The sequence below is a fragment of the Cavia porcellus genome, unplaced genomic scaffold, assembly GCF_034190915.1.
Source record: "Cavia porcellus strain 051 isolate PalLab524CR breed Dunkin Hartley unplaced genomic scaffold, mCavPor4.1 scaffold_14, whole genome shotgun sequence".
NCBI classification, from domain to species: domain Eukaryota; kingdom Metazoa; phylum Chordata; class Mammalia; order Rodentia; family Caviidae; genus Cavia; species Cavia porcellus.
Window position 1 is genome coordinate 28,391,512 of NW_026947497.1, and position 18,805 is coordinate 28,410,316.

The window sequence follows — 18,805 nt, forward strand, 5'->3', positions numbered from 1 at the left end:
ACAAGGGATAAATAAATCACAAATACATATAAGGGAATATACCATGCTATGGAATATTAATTAATGCTGAAAATGAGCAGTGATCAATCCATGACGAGAAATAAGGATCCTTGAATTCATATTATGAAATGAAAGAAGCCAATGTAAAAAGTTATATTCCATATAATTCTAATTATAACTGTAGTTTGGAAAAGTCAAAACAAAGATGTAGTAAAAAGGTCATCAGTTTCTAGTGCTTAGGAAGTGAGTAGGCAGATTAACATTGACTTCTGTAGGAGAGACACAATTCTTTATGAAATGACACCCTCAAGTAGGCTCATCTTATTCATTTGTTCAAACTCAAGTAATGTTCAGCATCATGAATCCTAGTGTAAGCTGTGGGTTTTGGAAGATAATTCATTGATGTAGGTTCATTAATTGTAAAATGTCCCACTCTGGTGGAGGTCATGGATAAAGATGCACACAAAAACATGGTGTAGGAAACATCAAAAAGACTTTGTATCTTCCACTTAATTTTTCAGTGAATCAAAATTTACACTCAATAATAAAGGTTTAAAAGATCCCAATAAAATATGTCTCAGTTTTCCATAAAATTGTAAGTAAAACAAAAAATGTTTTGTAAACATATACTAGTTTTTTTTTTGGGGGGGGGGGTTGTTCTTGTTGTTTCTTTAGCTTTTTGTGTGTGTCTTTTTTTCTCTTAAGTAAAATAAACTAATCATTTAAAATATGGGAGTAATCAAAATTTATGCATTAGACACCAAGATACAATCATATAGGTATATGGCTTGCGTATTCAGAAAAATGTGGTGCTTGATTTTGTGTTCTGCTGTAATAAAATTCTGAATTTTTGAACAAGAAGTCATTTATTTTCATTTCTCTTTGACTGTGTAAATTGTGTGATCAGTTTGTTGACAAATTTCTCCAAAACAAAGTACTGGTCAGACATTTTCATTTTTATCATTCTTAGGTAGTAAACTTGACATCTGTGTCCAAATAGCCATATTGAGAAAAATTCCATATCTTGCAATAAGAAATTGATTGTAATCAAGCATGATGGATACTTCATTTTCACCTAAGATGATATGATGGCATATTTCAATATTGTGAGATGGTCTTATCATCTTACAGTGCTTGGTTTTAGTTGATCTTTTTTTGCTGTTGAATTTTATAAATTCAATATTCTTATTTATTCAGTATTTTATGATTTAACAATGTTATTTGAATATAGTAGAAACAATTCTGGAAGGAATAATCCTGATGTTTCTTCATCTATTGAACTACTAGGTTAATGACTAGGGATATTCTTAAAACTGTGCAGTCTTCTTTGATTCTTTTCATGAAAAGTGATCAAAATACATATGGAAGAATTATGCTTGTTGGAAGAGAATTTGAACATAAGTATTTAATTCTTTAAAATAATAATTCACAAACTTTCATTCTGTTTCAGAGCATCGGGAAATAATTGAGTTTATCTTGGAATGTGGTATTTTGATTTATCATCCATTATAACAGAGTTATTTCTTGTTTTTCTCTTTTTATGCTTGCAGACATATGCATCTCTTATTCATAAAAGCAGCTGAGAATAATATCTTATTTTTGAAGTTTTGGTTTTATGTTTTGTAGTCCAGCTCTTATTGTTACAGATTTTATATATATATATATATATATATATATATATATATATATATATATATCTTTTTCAATCCTGAATATTTCCTAAGGATATATAATTGATGATAGAAAGGACAACTCCCTAGGTTACACAAATCTGAATTGTTATATCTATTTAAATCTATTTCTATATTAAATTTAAGAAAACTTAATACTATATATGATGTACAAATTGTTTTGCAAAACTATACCATTACAAGAATTTCATAGATACATTTTTACCTAAATTAACACATGCAAAATAACTTTTCAAAGGTTTAAATCTTTTTTGATTTGCTTAATATGTATAGACATATGGCAGTTTGAACTCTGCCAAATCGGTTGCTACATTTTCTATCACTTTATGATGTGCTTACTGTTTTTCTAATCTAACTTTTGATAATTTTGTAGCTGTTTTCTTTAATAAAAAAGATTCCTACCTAATTAGATTCATAACTAGTTAAAAAATCCATTGGAGGGAAGACATGTATATTGAACAGTAATTTCAAATCAATGCTATTTGTTGATAAGGTGATTTATTTATATGAAGCCAGAAAACAAAGAAGACTTTTTTTTATGATGTATGCTTAAGACTGGAGGAAATCCTAAGAACCAACCAAGGGACCATCTATTAAAAGAAAGGATACTGATTATCTGTTTTGTGCATGTTCATTTATAGAAGCTTGGGTGATAGTCATGTCAATATATAAAAATGGACAGGACTAAAATTCCATGCAAATTGTAAGGGAAGAGAGTATATAATTTGCTGCCAGCTAATATAACTGTGGAATATGATCACATTTAGGGAAGAGTAGAAGATAACAAACACTACTTTAAATTCACATATATGAATAAAGTAACAGAAACCTGTCTAATAAATATACGTAGTGCATTTTACAAATAGTTTTCTCTTCCAATGAGTATCTATCTACTTTTAATCTGTTTTAGTCAGCAGAATACAGGCAGATATGGCCCAAGAAGAGAGGCCTTACTGTACTTACATAGTTAGATGGTTTGCTTCTGCTCCTATCATCTGTAAACAATTCCAGAGCCTCTGATGCCAGAATAAAGCCTCATATGGAAATAGTCTAAAGTTTACTCACAGGTAGGTGTGAAGCCTAAGTAGACAAGCTCAAAGATTTAGGAGTGAGAGTTCCATATTTTCTGATTGAAGCACTGGAATCATTTTGTCGAATAGTATCATCACAATGGCAAATAGTACAGATTGCTCCATTCTTTCTAACAATGCATAATTCACACAAATGAATAATCTGCTCAAAATTTAAGTCCAACATCTCTCAACTTCATTGTTATTATATGATTTGGTTACAATTTGCTGCAAAGATAAGGAGTAAATATTTTCCCTGAAAGCATAAATGTCACTAGAGTCTAAATGCACTCTCATTCTTCCTCCCTGTCTCTGCTCAAAGATCTCTTACCTCTTAAAATTAATGAATGCATTTGTGACCTATATCCCTTGATTTTTATTTTTTCAATGACTTCAATATATTTTTTTCTGTTGGACAGTAAAATGTATCCACAATCTCTATATCCATTTGAACATTATTTTATGATGTTGCATATACTCAGCATATGAAAATCACCCAAACCAGACAAGCACAATACGTCTTTTCTTTTTCAGTCATATGCACTCATAGTCTGTTGACTAAAATGCATGTCAAAAACACAATAGCCATTGGAGAACAGAATTATTTGTAAATTGCATTATGTGCATATACTGGCTTTCTGTTGTTTTACCAAATGTCTGAGCTAATCAGCTTATAAATAGAAAACTTTTATTTTGACTCACAGTATAGTGAATTCTGGTCCATGAGTGAGAAGATTTATATTTTTATTTTGTTCTCCAATGGGTGGACAGCACATCCTTGAAGCAAATGAGGCAAAACTGTTGAATGCATGCCAGGGATGTAAAAGAGAGAGAGGAAAGAGTGCTGGGTTCTCACCATACCAAAGCTGAACCCTATAAATAACCTAAAGTAACCCTTACACCCTACCTCTTAATATTCCCCCTGGCTCTTAAAGCCCACCTCTAGGGAACATGTTTAATACACAGGCCTTTCATTTGCAGAACACTTTAAGATGGAATCCATAGTTGTCGTGTACAACCTGTAGTTTGATTTTCCTCCCAATTATTTTTCCACCCTTTAAGCAGCATACATTTATCAGCTCTTAATGAAAGCCAAATGCCTCAGCGAAGCAGGCTTGAAATTTAAGATGTTATGACCAACATTGTGGTGTCTCTCTTAATCAGAAGACTAGATGAATTTTTTTTTAATCTCTTCTATATGCCTTGTTCTCAGAAAATGTAAAGCAGAATCAGAATAGCACAGGTAATCTGTTTTACTCAAAAAGAAGCCGGGGAAGGACTACAGGAAGAGGCACTTGGAAAGGCTTAAAAAAATCATGAAATGCTAATTATTTCACTTAGCAAACAATGTTTTTTAAATCCAAATCTTAAAAAGAAAAATAATAAATAAACTATCAGAATTTTAATTAATGTCATAAATAGCAAGAGCAACAAAAGAATATTTTAGTCTAAAATAAAGAACAAAATTCAGTAATACTGACCCTAATGTTAGGTTTTGATATTTTGATATATGTGCAGGTTTTTATATGTTTTGATATTTGATATTTTTGTGCATTAATTTTGATTTTAAGTGTTTAATATTATTTATTTAAGTTACTGAGCTTTTATACACCAGAAAGCACTTCACTTATCTGTGTGCCATAGGGAAGCAAATGGTAACATGCATTAATCACTGGACCACAGTAATTACAAACTTGGCAGGTACCTGTGGTCTCCTTTTCCTGGGGGCGTAAATTATTCTTAAGTAAATGTCTCTTCTCCTGCTTCCAAGACTAAGATCTCCAGCTCTCAGCTTTGTCTTTTGAGAAAACTTTTGCCTTTTTCTCATTCTTCTTTGCTACATTCTGAGAATCTTAGATAAAGGAACATACTTTGTTTGCTATGTATCAATTTTAATTTGCCTCTCAGTAGTAGAAATATGAGAATTCCTACATCCTTTTATATCTTAATTAGTCAATTCTCTCTTAAATATGTCAATAATTTTCATATTCCCATTTCATCAAAAATTGTGTACTCAATTTTGTAAATTTTGATTGGCAATCTATTATAGAGAAAAATGCAAATGTTTTCAGTTTATTAGAATTCTAGAGCCCACACTGTTAGGCTCGTTTCAGAAAAGTTTGTATTCTCCTTTTCCTATTAGTTGCATTAGAAATTTTTAACAAAATATATTAATAGTCATATCAGTGATTTGATCTCTGTTGTAAATATATATCTTGATTATACATAGTCCATATTTAGAGAAAAATATCTCCATCTGACATGCAAAAGTTCTAAGGGTCTATATTCCTTATGGATTTTGCTTGTACACAATCAATCTCATTACTCGCTAAACATATTTCATGATTATCATGTTTTATAAAATTAAGTTGATACACGCAACCAAAATTAAGTTGATACACGGACTCTGCCAATGGTCAGGGAAAATGTCATCCTTGTGATAGATAATGGAGTACGTGAAATATAGATACAAATTGGTCTAGGAGAAATCTGATAAAGTACAATATATATATATATATATATATATATATATATATATTTCAAATAACAAGCAAATGAACAAAATATTATAAGGAAGAGAGAATTGTGAATTGTGCAGGTTCCAAATACTATAAAACATATTAATAGGATTAAGTGTATTGGATTTAGAAATTCCTTTTTGTAAAAGGTGGTTAAGAGTAAAAAGATAGTTTATAATCGATTCTATTAATGTCTACTCCAGTGGTTTCTTACCATGAGTCTTCATGAACTGAATGAAATTTTTTTCTATTTATGATTTTGTCTTGAACCTGATTGCTAAGAATCAGCATTTTTCCTTGTTTTCCAAAATATTCTAATTAACATTCTCCATTTAGTTCCCATAGGTCCTAGGCCAGGCCTGACTGTAGGGTCACTCACAAGCATGCACATGTACACACACAATACATTGTTTTAAGGGGCGGGGGGGTCAGCTGCATACTAGGTTGGACCTATCTCCAGCAAATTACCTCACCATCACTGCCTGTGGGGTGTCTAGATCTCAAAGAAGAAACACCAAAAGTAGCATGATGTACAAGTTGTTTTTTTTTTTATGTTGAAAGATTTTTTTTAAAATTTATTTTAATAGTCCATATTCACAAGAAGGTACATGGTTTATATAATAAGTTTTGACTGTATTCAAAGATGAAGATTTTATTAGACTCTTCTGTATGAAATAGACAAATAAGTATCACAGACCAATTTGCACACATACACAATCATTGGCACATGTATCCACCCACATGCAAAAACATTGGTTTTTACTACTAGGATTTCAAGGCAGCAGAAATCGATAGCACTGTCTTTTTGGAGTCAGTGCCTAAAAGAATGAAGATGTAATTGTGTAGTAAAATAAAATTCATTCTAAGAACAATTGGATCCTTGGGGAACATTTTGTGTTTAAAATCATGTTATTAGAGTAAGCTAATTGCATCCAAAGATAATTTCAGTTCATTGATTTTTGAAAAATTTATTTACCGCTCCAATTTGGACAATTAAATCTCAAGTTAGATATAATCGAAATTTTTAGCTTTGAAATGTCACTATACTTTACAATTCTTCTTTTTAAAACTTCTATATGTATAGAGTAGAGGAAAATAAGAAGCAGTTTTAAAGCCACTTGTTTGGGCTTTCTAAAACTGCAGTTATTTACAAGGTGAATTAAGAAAAAAACATTGGCACTTATGTTACTGAAAAATTTTCCAACTGAAATTTCTATTCTTTGAGAAATAACCCTCACATTATCCATACTGGCAAATTCATTTACTTCATTTTATGCCCTATAACTTTGCTAGTTTACAACGCCAGCTCTATGATTTGTTTTTTAGTGTAATGCCATGATGAATGAGTAAACAGGGGATAATATTTGTCAAATGTTTAATTATCAGCCTCACTTGGTCCATCTGCTTGGTGAATCCACTCTCTTTTCCTTATTAATGCAATATTCTCACTCACTTTTTGCTCATTTAGAAACTGACTTTATCTGAAAAAGAATGACCAGGTAGCTTTTTCATTTTTCTGGACTGTCAGCATTATCCTTTCAGGTAGATCTCTCCAATTAATGTGTCCTATACTCACAGTGTTATGAAAGTGTTATTATTATTATTATTATTATTACTATTATGCTAACACTAAAAGATAAAATTAAACCCATTAGGTAAACTAATTTGCAGTGATGCCTATTATCAGGACAAATGGTCTTAAAGAAAGCACATAAATATTTACTAACTTCCTCCAAATTCAAAATCCCTTCTTTTGTTTTTCTTAATTTGAACTATTTATAATTAATACTTGGAGTTTAAAATATTTCATCACCTCTATTTCTAAACCATATTAAAGGCCATTATATTTAAGGTGACTTGGTAATTTCTAAACTACATATTTCTCCACTTTAGCAGAGTAGAATGACAAGTTCAGTTCATCTGTAAAGTAAATATTTTGTGACAGAGGAATAAATATGACCTAAGGGTGTCCACACTGGAATGAAGATCAGGAAAGACTTCTATCATTGCTAATATGAAATGGCACTTCCAGTTATCGAGCTTAATAAAGGCGTTACAAGGTAAACCAAGTGTCAAGTAGTTGCAATTTCAAATTCAATACTGATTTATTAACAAAACAAAATTTGTTAAAAACTTACAATCTCTAATATTAGCAAGAATTTTATGTTAACCATTATTGTTATTCATAGTTTTCTCAGTATAAATTATATTACCAGGTAAAATTTCAACCTTATTTAATATGTTTGTATTCCTAGTAAGTGAAAGGAACAATGTTTCTCTCTCTCTCTCTCTCTCTCTCTCTCTCTCTTTTTTGTATTTAATTTCAGTACCTAACTTTTGGTAAACTCCTAGGTCTATCCATTATTACTGTAGGATAATTAATTTGATAAACATTTTCAGTACTTGCTGTTTTGCATATAGGTTACTGAATAGCAACCAAGCATTTGTAACATGTAACCACAATTTATGATACCTAAATTGATGTATTGTTACAGCAATGCCAGGTTTATGTCTCATGTTGACAAAAAAAAAAAAAAAATGAAACAATGGCCCAAGAGAAGAAGCTTATAAAGGTGAGGAAGCAGAGCTCCTGCTAAGTCAGAGGGGCCTCGGAGCATTTAACTTTCCCTTTATCTGGTGCTAATACTGAGATTTTATAATATAACCTCATATATAACCTAATATAACCTTTGATATTTCATATCAAACTATACTGTAAAAATTAGTTTAATGTTAATCTATGAAGGGCTTAATTTTAGATTTCATCTTAAAAATATATACTTAATTACAATAATTGAACTTTTAAAAAAGAAAGAAAATACTAAAATACAATTGTTCAAATTTTGTTTTCTATATTATATTTTAATAAAAAGGATATGGATGCTTAATCAAAGAATGTATGACTCTAATTAAAAAGTCATTATACATTTGTCTAATTCACTGTACAAGTTTTGCAACAGGATAGTTTAACTAAGCAAAGATTTTACCAAAATCTTTTGCATTTTCTGTAAAAAACACAAATTCAGGTGTTTTATTTTTTTCATATTGATTTTATGAAAACTCCATTAAAATTTTCATTTGATATCTTTTGAATACTAAAACTTAAGGAAGAAACATTGAGTTATACTGGTTAAGAGGTCAGATGAAAAGATTTGCAGTTGGAAAGCTTTGTATGTGTTTCCTCAGTTAAATTTTGTGATCATGGTACCTCCCCTACCAGTTAAGTATATCAGTTAAATTTTATATAACTTTATAAAATTGAAATAGTTTTTATCTTTTATGCAGATGAAAATTTGAGGTTCGGTGAATTTAAATATCTTAACTAATATCAATATGATTTCAGGTTTAAAATGAGAAAAATCAACTCCATTGCTTATAATATACAATATGATCTTCCATCAACTAATTGAAAAAGAATTTTAAAAACAGGCAAAGGGTTAAAGTGCTTTTTGTGTGTCTGAAATTAGAGATATTTTTAATAAACTACTTATCAATGAACCATCTGAAGTTGTGGTTCATATGCATATGTTTATTATACGGTTTTATTTTTATTCGTTTACATACTCATCTGCTTCCAGTTTCTTTAGATGTTAGTAAGATGCACTGGTTCTCATTTGTGAAGCTTTGCTGGCATCAGACTCAGGCTTCAGTGACAGTAAATGTTCATGCTGGGCGAACCATTCTGTTCCTAAATGAGAGGTATGCTGCCACAGTTTTATGATTGTTGCTTTTTATAATTTTTCTTTTAACTAGATTATGTTTAGATAACTCTCTCCAATTTGATGTGACAGTTTTATAAATTGTTTTTCCACTCAAATGTTAAATTATGCCAAGAAATTATGAAGTACCAGAAATAACTGACAACCTACGGAGCCAAATACTTGTAGTTTCAAAAAAACAGCATTTGCAAATAGATTGTCAGCAATTAGTAAATATTTTTGTACATCCATTCTGTGATTGTGAGTCACAGTTTTCCTTAAATAGTACAGCACATGAGTAAAATTTACAAGGAAACATTACTTCCGAAGTGTCCTCGTGGAATTGTGTTTGGAATGGCAGTTAATCACATGTGCCAGAATGGATCCTTACTGTGCTCTGTGTGCAGACAGTAAGCATCTGCTAATGAGCTATCAATTTTCACTACTTAAATAATTTGGCAAATAGTAACTTCAAATGAAGAAGGCTAGTTTGATGTGTATGTGTCGGTTAAAATTTTCATTTTCAAGACATTAAAATAAAACTTATTTTTGCTTTAGAAATGAATATATATTTGATTTTCTTTTACCCAAAAAAGTAAAGTCATTTTCTTTTAACACATACAGTTTTAAATTAAATCTATAATTTTATGACTTGAATTATTCAAAAATTTTTCATCTGTAAAACATTAAAAAGTGCAGGGTAAATATGTATTAAAATATACATATATATGTATCTCTGTGTGTACACACATATACACATACACAAAATTCTCCCTATAAATAAGTATATATGATAAGAAAAATATATGCTTATTTATATACATAATTATACATAATTATGCATATGGTTATATATAAATATATAGTTTATATTAAACAGGTATACAGTAACACACTTCAAAGTGCTTTTGCTCAACACTTTCTCATGGCTATAATCCCATTACTTTATATTGCTTGATGGCATTGTAGTTGTTTTAGATGTGTGTTCTTTGATTTTTCAGATAATAAATTTCCTAATGATGCACTTTCAGAATGTAGTCCCATTGTAATTAACAAAACTGTGTGTGTATGAGTGATATTTTATTACATTTATCTGTAACTCTAAAGAAACATTTATATATACAAGGTTTTTTTCATTTAAAATAAGTTTATGTCCTCCTTATACTTATTTTCAAATGAAAATATTGTAAGAGAGAAATGCATTTAATACTTAGCTTTGTTAACCTACGTTAAACTTGTTTGAATACTTACATTGTCTTACACTTACATTATCCTAGAGACTCCTTACATTGTCCTAACACAAAGCTTGTTTTACATGGAAGTGTTTAGTATTCCATGTAATTTACAGAGCTTGTGACTCCAAAAAAATTGGTCACCCAGCATATGATGGTGTACTGCTAGTTTACCCTGGTATCACATGGGTGACTAGAGCTATTACTTGCCGTCACTATGTACGATAGCTGGGAACATCCCGAATCATTAGCTGGGAAGAAGATGAAAAGTCAGAATTTGAAATGAAATGTGATTTCTTTAGAATTCATATCACTTTTGAAGTATCATAAAGTTGAAACATCATTGGTCAAATTATTTTGAGAGTCATCTATACAGACATGTGTATATGTGGCAGAGTTCAGGGGTATGTGTGTGTGTGTGTGTGTGTGTATTATATTTGCATGATTTGAAATTTCAAGCAAATTATCTTCAAATTAATATGTTCTCAAATTACATTTTAAAGGAATAAAGCAAAAAATTCACTATGCTGTTTGGGTTTTGTTTTCTTTTGTTTTTGTTTGGTTTTTGGTACCTGGGGTTGAACTCATGACCCTAAGCTTATCAGGCAAGCACCTATGCTACTGAGGTGAATCCTCAGTCCCCACTATGCTATTTCTAATTCAGTTCTACAAGCAGGTAAAGAAGTTACCAAACACAAGAGAATGACTCTTAAGCTGCCAGGTTCCAAGAATTGATTATAAAGTCTCAGGAATTTCAACAAATATCTTGCTGGTTTTCATTGTCTGATTATATGCTATTTAATTGCATATAATTAAATTTAATACACAATAATAATTTAAGGCATAAATTTAACATGTTACTCTTTGATACTATTTATCATTAGACTTACATTTTAATGGAAAAATGTTTTAGAGATGATTTTTAAAAATTCATGTATTTGAAAATTGTGAAATAAATATGCAAGAGATTATTTAAAATGTATTAGTACATGTTTGTTATACACACTGACTACTTTCATTGCAGGTACGTGGTGCACGTACATGTCATATCTAATTCTCTTTCAAGTCCCCTTCACCCCCTCTTAATTACTCAGTCCATCTCCTAATCCCAAGTATTTATGGTTTGTAAGTTTGTTAGAACATCAAACAAGTTGTAAATACATAGCCACTTCTTATGGTTAATTTTAAACACGAAGACACTTAAAAGTAAACAAATATAGTTTAAAAATTTTAAAAGTATTGCAAGTTGTTTTCTTTTTCAGAGCGAAAAGTAAAAATATGAATCATCATACTTTAAGAGTAGGTAGAATTTCAAATACAAAACAAAATTCACTTTATTTTCTCTTACTGCATATTACAATTTTGTATTTTCTTTGTATGCTGCTGTTCTTATACTGTTTTTTAGCATAAGCATTTGATTTACAAAAGACAAGTTAATTTAAAATAGTTCATGAATTTTCAAAAATTCATAACATAAAATTATTTGATTTGTAATGCATATAACAAAACTGGATTAGGGGAATAATTATTTAGTAATTGCTATGTCAGTTACTAATATGTAAAATATAAAAATTACAAATATCACCTATTGAAAATTACCTAACATAGCTTAAACTTTAGTCATTTCGTTAAGTCTACAATGGAAGCTGGCAGATATAAGCCTTACAGTTAATATTGCTTAAATTATTTATGTCACTTTAAAAAGCGATTCTGGGTGTCGTCTTTCATGAGCATCTTTCCAAGATATGGAGAATAAATATGATGAATTCTGTTGTCAGATACCATGGAAAAGATGGAGTTGCGAATGCCTTATATTTTCTTATCCATATTTATTCAGCAGATCTGGCACTACCTGATTTTTGACTCCCAAAATCAAAATCTTTGAAGGTATTTTAAATCGAGCTAAGACAAAGGACATAGCTGGACAGCATGACTACAGTTGTTCACCATAGAAGACTGCCAGAACTGTTGCAGAAACTGGCAAAAATAATGAGTAAACGTTTTTCAAAGAAGAGGGAATGTTTTAAGGGAGATTAATGATGAAATAACTTTTATTGCAATAATTCTTTTTTAATATTCAAATATTCATCAGAATGTTCAATCACACATTGGTCCATGTAGTTTGAAAAGAAAATTTTAACATCTAAGTGATTTGGTAACACTTTGGATTCATAAGAATAGCTTTAAAAATATTTATGTATCAACCGTGTATACATACAGATTTACACATAGCATAAATTTGAACCGAACTTGTCTTTGGTAATGAAGGTGGACTACCCTATTTAATTCTCAGATTGGACTTCAGAAGCCTTTAGTGGTTTTGTGATAATTATTTCTGCAATAATTAATGAGCTTATAAATTAAAATACTATTTAAATCTTTAGTGAATTATATGCATATATAATTATAAAATTTCATACCAGCTGAGAAAATTTACAGTCAAAAAAAGTAGTACCAAGTAGACACTTATGTGTTAAAAATATCTCAGCATATCCTGAAGCAAAGGAAACAATGTAAAAAATATTTATTTGGTTATACCTATTTGTTTCCATTTTATAGACATGGTTCCCAAACTTGGATGCATACTAGAACTCTCCGAGGACCTTTAGGTCATAACCTAGCTATTTTTATTTAATTTGTCTGGATAATAGCTTCAGTATCTGGAGTTTTAATATATTTCTTGGTGTTTTTATGGGAATCTGGTATTAAGTCCTCTGACCAGAATTTCCTATTGCATGAAGAAATTTAATGTTTCAATCAAATCTTATTTTACAAAACCATTTCTCATGTCCAGGCATTAAAGCATACAATAATTTCCCTATTTTCATTAATGTGAAACCTCCTCTCTTTTCTCTAATGTGTTTTATTTGAGAGATATTTAATATTTAACTGAAATTCTTCAAGTGAAGTATTGATACTATTTTCTGTGTAGAAAACTTGAGTGTCATGATACAGAAGTGCCAGAATTTCCCATTAACTTGCAGCATTTCTGATTTAAAAATCCTCTTGTTCTTTCACATTTTAAACTTGACTTTTTACTGATATAAAAGATCCATGGAGAATTTGAAGGTAATTGTTCTATAGTAATACCCAAAAATAAATGCACATTAAGTCACTTTGACCACAGGCTTTTTCATATTTAATTTGGAGTATTGTTTCATTATCTGGGAAACAGAATCAGCACACAGTCTCATGTACACACTTACACAAACATGCATGTTTACACATATATGTGTTTAAAGACATGAAATAATGCATATTTATATTGACTAGGCAAATGCATGTATTGCTTCATTTTATTCATATAAGCAAGTTCATTTTTGCTCAAACAATATTTAACAAAAACCTTATGCTTTTCTGTGTGGGTTTTTATTTTCCAGTTCTAAATAGAATGATAATACTTACACTGAATGAAGAAAGGAATAAATTAGAATATGAGACTTTAATATCACTGAACCATATGTACACTGATTCTAAAAACAAGTATTTCCAAATATCTAAGTTTTGGATTTACAAAAGTTAAATCTCAAATGTTTGCTAGCAGATTGCTGTAACATTTTCCATTAAAAAGAAAAGTGTCTCTTTCCTATTAAAATCTGTATTTCCTATTAAAATTTAAAGAATTTTGTTATCATTCTAATAGAGTATATATACTTCAAGAGGAGCTTATATTTCATAAATATTAAGGATATTTTTCTGTTCTTTGTGGCATATATTTGGCAAAGAATAATGGTAAAAGGCTTTGAAGTGGAGAGGCATGGTTTCAGAGAGATCCTTTCACAGGTGTTGAAGCTGTACGGCCTCAGATGTTCTTAAAGATCTAAGACAACAGAATTCTCTCCAAACCATTAAAGTTTGAAGAGCAACTGAACAGATGTTCATTCTTTCATTTAATATTTCAGACAGCTGCATAATGGCGCTCTGTTGTTTTTTCACTTTTTTTAACTAACATTTAAAAACTAAACTTGGTTTAAGGTCACTTCTGATGACAGTTTGAACTGGTCTGACAGCTGTTTAAATGTTTTGACATCTGCTTGAGAAGATGGAATTCCTGTATCCATGAACCTGAATGGATGCTATTTAGTTTTAAAATAATTATTCTTTTTAACAAAGTCCAAAAAAGCCAAAATAATTTATTGAAAACGGGAATATTTCAGGAGTGCTACCTTTGTATACTTCTAGCATCTGTAATTTGCCACTCTGGGAAGAGATATATTACCCAGTCTCCCAGGAGTGTCATAATATAAATGTCTCATATGTAATTAAAATTAAAAAGGTTTACTTCATCCTTACTTTATGAGCTATAAAATATTATTGCTTATAAAAAAGAATTCCCAAATGTTCAGTACACTTCCACAGTAGGTATAGCAGATGGCAAGCACAGGTATCTTAAATGTAATCTGTATAATAACCTTAAATATATTTGCAATTATTAGAGATTTGCTTCAAATAACTATGGGAAGCTCAGATGTGGGCTGACTATAGTCTACTTTTCCCATGGTTTATGGAACTTATTGATTTAAATATTTCTTGGTATTTTTTCAGGTCATTTGCCCTCCCAAATTGGGGAATGTCCAGTGGGCATACACTATACAATATGATAAACAGAAAAGGAATATTGAGTGTTTAGGGTTTTAACCCGACCTAAGGTAGCATTACAATCACATTTTGCCTTAGAGTAAACAAAAAAGAACAATGTAAAATCTATACATGACAAAATGTGGTGCTCTTAGACAGGTTTCTGTGCTGTTTTCTTAATGTTGTGAAGGAGAAAAACATGTTTAAAGCTTCAGAAATTCAAAAGAGGCTTGCATAACCAGTCTGTAGGTGCAGATAAAAATAAACGATCTATTTCCTAAAAGTCAAGAACTATATGGATAAATCATCCATTAATTCAGTACCTCTGTAACTGTCATTGGGTCCATGCTTCAGAATATCACTTGGTATATGATAAGTGTACACATTTTTATCTGTCAGTTAAAAACTAACAATAAAAATCAATAAAAAGATTACTACATGGAAATATCATAGTTGTTTGTTGAATTGTATTACATCAAAATACTTAGAAGGATTATTGCCATATAAAATATAAAATGGCTGTTATCATGCATTTCATAAGAAGTTAGGCAAGGAAATTGACATTATTTATGCCCCATTGCTCTTCTTTTATGTATGGAGAACTGAAATCTTATCTAAGATTTTGCAGCAAATAAAATAGAACATTACAATTCATATGTAATTTCCCGAATTAATTTTTCTACACTCCCATCTTTTGATTTATAACATCAGCCTTCATTTTTGAGCAGTCTTTGCATATGTTAATGTTTAGCTACATTTCCTGATTTCATTTTTTCATTGATTGGAATCCTTTATACAAGTGAATAAAAAGCATCAAATCTCACATGCATTTATAATTGTAAACACACAAACCAATTTTTGTAATCCAAATCAACTATTTTGTGTGTGATCCAAGGTACATGTATCATTAGTTGTAATTAAAGAGAGAAATGTTTTAAGATTAGAGCCATTTCTTCACAATGATGCTTTGACCAATTGATTAACAGTAATGTAAATCTAGAAGACATTCAGATGTAATATTTAACAGACTGTGTAAAACATCTCAAAGTTGATCACACCAGTATGATTCTCATGCTTCCTATTTTACAATTTAAGTTTCAGTGGTGTCCTGCTAAGTTTTCCAGTTCCCATTTCATATAGAGATTGTTTTTAAAAATAGGGAACTTTTTGTTCTTTTTTTTTCTTTTTGTGATGCATCATGATAGGACAATTATCATTATTAAAATGTTATAAAATATTTGTGATCAAAAATCATTTTAGAACCTAAAATGCAAAGAAAGACAGAAAATAAACATTTTTCTTACTTTACAGGACAATAATCTAAGGTAATAAACTTAAGTAAGCTTTGTGATGCTGGATCAAATAGAAGCACATCAATTTTAAAATGAGATTATTATTATCTTTTTTCTTTTCTTTTTTGTTTTTTGTTAAAAGGAATCATTAATTTTCAGTAAAAGAACAGAAAAGAAGTTCCAATATTATTCCAATATTGAGAATAAATATATTTTGTATTTTTCTTCAATAATTAAAATTTTATTTTACTTATTAAAATGCATTATGAATCTCCAAGAAATAGATAGTTCTTATAGCACTGAGTTGGTAAGCTTCCCATAACTATAACAAATATCTCAGAAACTCAACTACTACAGAGAAAAGGCAACTTTGACTCATAGATTCTGAGGTTCCAATGTGTGATCCACTATGCTCTGGGCCTGTCATAAAAAACACATCATAGCAGCCATACAAAGATGGAAACTGTTCGCCTCATGGTAGAAGGACAAGAGCAGAAGAAAAAAAAGTTGGACTATGCCTTTCAAGGACAAAATCCCATCACCTGAAGACTTCCTATAGGCATCACTTGCTAAAGGTTCTACCACCTCTCATCAGCATCACAGATTAAAACACAGCTTTCAGCACATAGCCTTTGGATGACACTTATCCCAGCCATTGCAAAATCTTTTTGCAATTTATAAATAGCTCTCTGGTTCCAGGACACCTTGGACTATCAGGAGAAATATTTCAAAGCCTTGGTCACAGAGGCCCTGGCTTCTTGTTATATAAGGAGACTCAAGCCGCCATCTTTTCTACTCTACAGGACTTACCAAGGCAGGTAGAAAGCATTAAAATATATAATTTAGGAGCGTCACTACATCTAGAGCCCAGGGAAACTTTGTCTCAGACCACTTTATGTTCATCTCTTGACACTCATCTGCTCTACAAATGCTTTTCAGCCTTCTAAAATTCTCTCTTGCTCATGAGAAAGGTATTTTTAACAGTACCTAGCTAGTGTTTTTTTAAGCTGGCCTTTTTAAAGAGTTTTTGTATGGTTCCAGTGTTTCTCTGTTTAATATATATTGTATGTTCTTTATTGTCACTTTGTAGTATAAAGTAGAATTATCAGAATTCAGAGGGCACGTTTGAAACTTACCACAAGAGCAACCCCAATTAACCATAGGTAAAGATTTGGATTCAGCAAAGGAGAAAAATTGGAAAGAATGTTTACAAATATTTACAAAGGAAAGGATTGTTTATCATCTTTCATGAGGAAAATAAATCTCATCATATATCTATGATTGTGACCAAAATCTAGAAAGATGGTATAAACAAAGAAACACACATTGGTGTTAAAACACAGCAAGTTTATGCCAGGTGAAAGTGTCAAGTAATATAATTTCTCTAAAAAATGATATGAACGTTTCTTATGAAGGTAAAAAAGATTACTGAATCATGGAAACTGAAACATTTCTAGGTATTTATCCTAGAACTTTATGTTTGAACTTATGTTTAATGAATAGCTTATATTATATATGACTAAATATATATAAACGCAAATATATATAAACACAAAAGACCAAAACCTGCAAAAATACCCTTAATGTCTCTTAATTCAAATGGATAAACTGTGTCATGCCATTCAATAAGATACTGCCCAGCCAGAGTTAAAACTTGCTCAATTGTAAGATTTTAACAAAAGAACTTGGGCTCAAATGATGGACTCTGCTATTCTAATAAATTGGCATATTGAAAAGATAAAATGGTGATAACAGCTTGAATTATTCTCTATATTGCTGATGGATGTTGTAGGAATATATGTAGGTAGCTCGGAAAAAAAGTTAATTTTTCAAATTAACATAAATAAAAAAAGATAAAGATAGTAATCAATAAATATTTTATAATACAGTAAGATGGAGTTCATAGAGTAACATGGATAGCATTATAAATAATATAATCCTCATCATTAGCTTTTGTGCAAAAGAATTCTTAAATATTGTTATTACATTAATTATTCAGTTATAAGACAGTGCCAATCTAGGTAAATGATTGATCTTTATTTAATCTTTTTGCACTCTTAACATTAATTTCTTGCTGCATTGTATTCTGAGATACTTCCTGTCAGTTTAAGTAATTTTTCAGAGAGTGAAATTATTTGTCACCAATATTACAGAAAATATCTTGAAAACTCATAGCAATGGATAAGACAGCAGATAATAGAAGTCTTCTTCATCTAATGGTGGCCAAATCAATACAAAGTAGAGGTCGCCACAGTCAATAATAAGAGCTGATTCAGAAAGACAGCTACTTACCACCATAGGTGGAATTCAGGCAGCTGTGGCATGATTCTCAAGAGGGCAAAGCCATTTATAGCAGTTATATTCACACCTTTAAATGAGAAAAGTGAACTCTACAACCTGAGATTTGAAGCACTATATGGAGGGAAATTGCTGCGCTGAAACTTTTGATTTAAGACAAGGGATTTAAAAAGAAAAGTGAACAATATAATATTAATACAGTCTTCCAACTTTCCTAACACTACTGTATGCATAAGAAACACAATTACATTTAAATTGCAAGATATTCTACATTTATTCATAAAGGTTGCCTTAAATTAAATTTACCACTTTATTGAAAACAAGTAAGAAATAATTGAATATGTATTTCTATTGTGTTTTACATTTTACATATTTCAATATATTTAAATTATTTAAATATTTCATAATGCAAATTATTTAATTGAAA